Here is a 3764-nt window from a genome sequence, read left to right on the forward strand (position 1 = left end):
AAAAGAGAAAACATACCATTTTTTCAAATAACTAGTTAGAGGAAGGAGGAGTTTGGAGAAGCAACTCTTCAAAGGGATTGGATGAGTTTAGAGAAGCCTACAAACAAGGAGAAAGCATAAGCCTACAAACAAGGAGAAAGAGGAGGAAAAGAAATACCAAAAAGAGAAGAGTTGAGTCTTTTTTCTTTCACCAAATCTCGTTTTTTATCCTTAACCTCTGAAAATCAAGCATGAAAATTAGCACATAGCCTTAGCAATACAAGGAGAAACGTGCTTCAATACTCACAAAATGAAATCTCACAAAAAATGAATCTACATTGCTTAAAGAGACCCACCTTCTTGAAAAACTTCCTTTTACACAAGCACAGAGGGAGAAGGGTGGAGAGGGAGCACAAGTGTTGGGAGAGGGACTGGGTAGGGGTGAGGAGTGGGGAATAGAGAGGAGGAAAGTGAGGTCATCAGATATAAAGACGGCATCGCGCAGGGTTTCGGGTTTAAGCCCCCAACGTTGCTATATAGCAACGCTAGTTAGTCACTATATAGCGATGTTTATATCTAAAAAGCGTCACTATATAGTGATGGAATAGGGCAAGCGTCGCTATATAGCGATGGAATAGAGCAAAGCATCGCTATATAGTGATGGCTTAGGGCACTTATTGTAAAAGAGAGAAAAGGAGCTCATGGGGCCCTATTTTTTAGATCTTGATAGATTTCCTTATAGCTCATGTTGTGATTTTGGAAGTGTGCAGATGGAAGGGACGAGTGGAAGCTCATCAGATGATGCGCCAATACCGGGAGTGCAGAGTGGCTTATGGAGAGGCTGTACTGTCATTGCACTCATTGCAAGTGAGAAGTATGACATCAACGTCGTATTGTTATGTGCCACTTGCGGATGTATGGGGAGGAGCCCAAACCAATACCCACTGTTAGTGTTGCACGTGGTGATGGATCATCGGTAAGTCAATGCTATTTGAGTTCGTTTAATATTGGATACCATTATGACATGAAACCTTGAGACAAGATCTTATATTTACACGAAACCTTGAGACAGGATAAGGAGGGTGGCAAGGGTGCGCATATACCTTCACACTTTGAGCAAGACTATAGTCTCTCGCGAGTCTCTCAAATGTGCCAGATGATAATGAGGGTATGGTGGACATGATGGATTCTATTTTTAGGGGCACTACATGACATGTACACGTGATGTCAGAGTTTGAGGTCAATATGTGAGAGTTGCAATCAACACAGTTGTACAAGGGTGCTAGGATGTCTAAACTATGGGCTTGTCTCTCAATCTTGAATATGCAAGCAAAGTATGGGTGGTTGGATACAAGTGTCTCGGCCTTAATGAGGTTAGCTCCCACATTAATTTGACTCATTATTTGGATATTGTTTGTTTTGAGAATCATCATGTATGTTTGAGAATCATTATTATTCGAAGCCTATGTATGTTTGAATTTTGACTCTCTTTTATCCTTCTCTCTTTTATCCTCTCTTTTCGTCTCTTTTCTCCTCTCTTTTTCTCTTTTTCTCTCTTATCTCCTCTCTTTTTCTCTCTTTTTTCTCCTCTCTTTTCCTCTATTTTCCTCTCTTTTCTCCTCTCTTTCCTTCTGTTTTTTTCTCTCTTTTATCCCCACTTTTTCTCTTTTCACTTTCTCTCTTTTTCTCACTTATCTCCTCTCTTTTTCTATCTTTTTTCTCCTCTCTTTACTCCTTTTTCTCCTCTCTTTTTCTCTCTTTTTTCTCCTCTCTTTTCCTCTCTTTTCTTCTCTCTTTCCTTCTCTCTTTTTTCCCATGTGAAGCTTCAATAGCCTACCATTGAGTAAACAGATACAAACTTCTGTCACTCTAAATCAAAGAATGTAGTCTATAAATGTTTGCTCAATGTTAGGCTATAGGATTCTAAGCTTTCTCAATGTCTTACAGGTATTCTAAGCTATAGGATTAGTGACACGACTTCTTTGTTGCTTTGAAAGAGGGGAAAAGAGAAAGAAAAGGGGAAAAGAGAGGTGAGAATCATCATGTATGTTTGAGAATGATCATTATTTGAAGCCTATGTATGTTTAAATTGTGATAGGTTTCTCCATAAGATGTTGCCTACACCAAATACCATGCCCGCATCAAGAGATGAAGCAAAGAAGATGCTAACAATGGTGGGTATGGATTATGATACCATCCATGTTTGCCGTAATGACTGTATTCTCTTTCGTCCTCGTGAGCATGGAGATTTGGCTAGTTGTCCGAAGTGTGGGGAACAATGATATAGAGATGACTTGTAGGGTGAGTAGATACCGGTAAAGGTCTTGAGACACTTTCCCATCATTGCAAGAATACAGTGACAAAACATGTGTGCCTCTGGATCTATGGAGCACTCTAAGGTGGATGGAACCTATGTGGAAACATGATGAAGAGAGTGCTCATGACATGTATCTCAAGTCAATTAGGTTCCAAGATAGATTAGCTTGGACTCATAAAGAGAATCTTGAGATAGTGCAAAGTGCTTGATTGATATTACTTCAAATGAACCTCCCTTTTATAGGTGAGGGTACTTACATCCATTTGCTTGCTCACATGTGGGATATCTCCTCCATGCCATGTGGCAGCTTATCCTTTGCTCATACCTTTGCTCTACAAGTGCTCATGGCACCATATCTCTCAACACCTCCCCTTGGTGCCATAATCCTTTGGCTACTGCAAGGTGGTCAGATGTGAGTTACAAATCCATCACCTCCCCTTAGTGCATGCATGCTACTTAAGGTGGTCAAGTGTGGCTTCTACATGTCAATACCTCCCCTGGGTGCTTTCATAGCTACTCTCAGGTGGTCAGGTTTGATTTACAAAACATAGGCAAGGTTGGCAAGGTTTTTGTTTCTCAATACATTCCATTGATGTCACCTTTTGGCTCATGGCTTGATGACGACTCGTTTGCTTCTTTGTTTGGCGTAGCTACCTGCATGATGCTTTGTTCTTCCATGTGCCTTGATGCTTTATGTGTGGATGCCATGCTTCCTGCTATGGTCATCTCATGCACTTGTGCTTTTGGCATTCTTTTTACATCGATGTTTGCATTCATGCTTTGCTTTTTCATTTGTTGCAAAGGACTTACCAATTGATTTCTTTCAATATTGGCAGTGTCTAATTGCATACAATGATTCTGACTTGATAGGCGCGTAGAGCTTGAAAAGACGATCACTTTTCCTTTTTGGAGCATGTCCAAATTCTTCCTGGATTGGAAGTTATGGCTTCTTGAAGATTTATGAAGAAGAGGGCCTTTGATGATGTGTCACAGAGATTCACATGCTGAATTGAAACTGCGCTTACAAAGGGACTGTGCTTGGGTGGCACTATGGTGACCTTTTAACACAGCTTAGTTAACCCAAGGTAGAAATTTTAACTATGGTTATCTTTTGACCTAACCATGGAGCTAACCCACGGTTATATTAACTTTACCATGGTCATCTTTGATCTGCCACGTGTCCTATCAAGGGACTGCCACGTGGCCTAAGATTCAACCTTAGACTTGATGAATGGTTGTCTTCTTCAGCAGAAATCGGCGCGACGACGACGACGGCTTCGACGGAGAGAACTGGAGGATGACGGGTCGCATCTCGTTGTCACGTAGTCGTCTGTAGAATCGGCCGTGTCGCTGCTGCTAGGAGGAGGCTAGAAGCTTATTGGAGGACTTGCGCTGCAAGGATGCTTGCTTATCGATGCTGTTGTTGCTGTTGTCTGAGAATTCGGCATTTGGAGCTACTGTGGGCATA

The sequence above is a fragment of the Dipteris shenzhenensis genome, chromosome 27 (assembly GCF_047967505.1).
Source record: "Dipteris shenzhenensis isolate YYH24624 ecotype China chromosome 27, Dip_SZ_1.0, whole genome shotgun sequence".
Lineage (NCBI taxonomy): Eukaryota > Viridiplantae > Streptophyta > Polypodiopsida > Gleicheniales > Dipteridaceae > Dipteris > Dipteris shenzhenensis.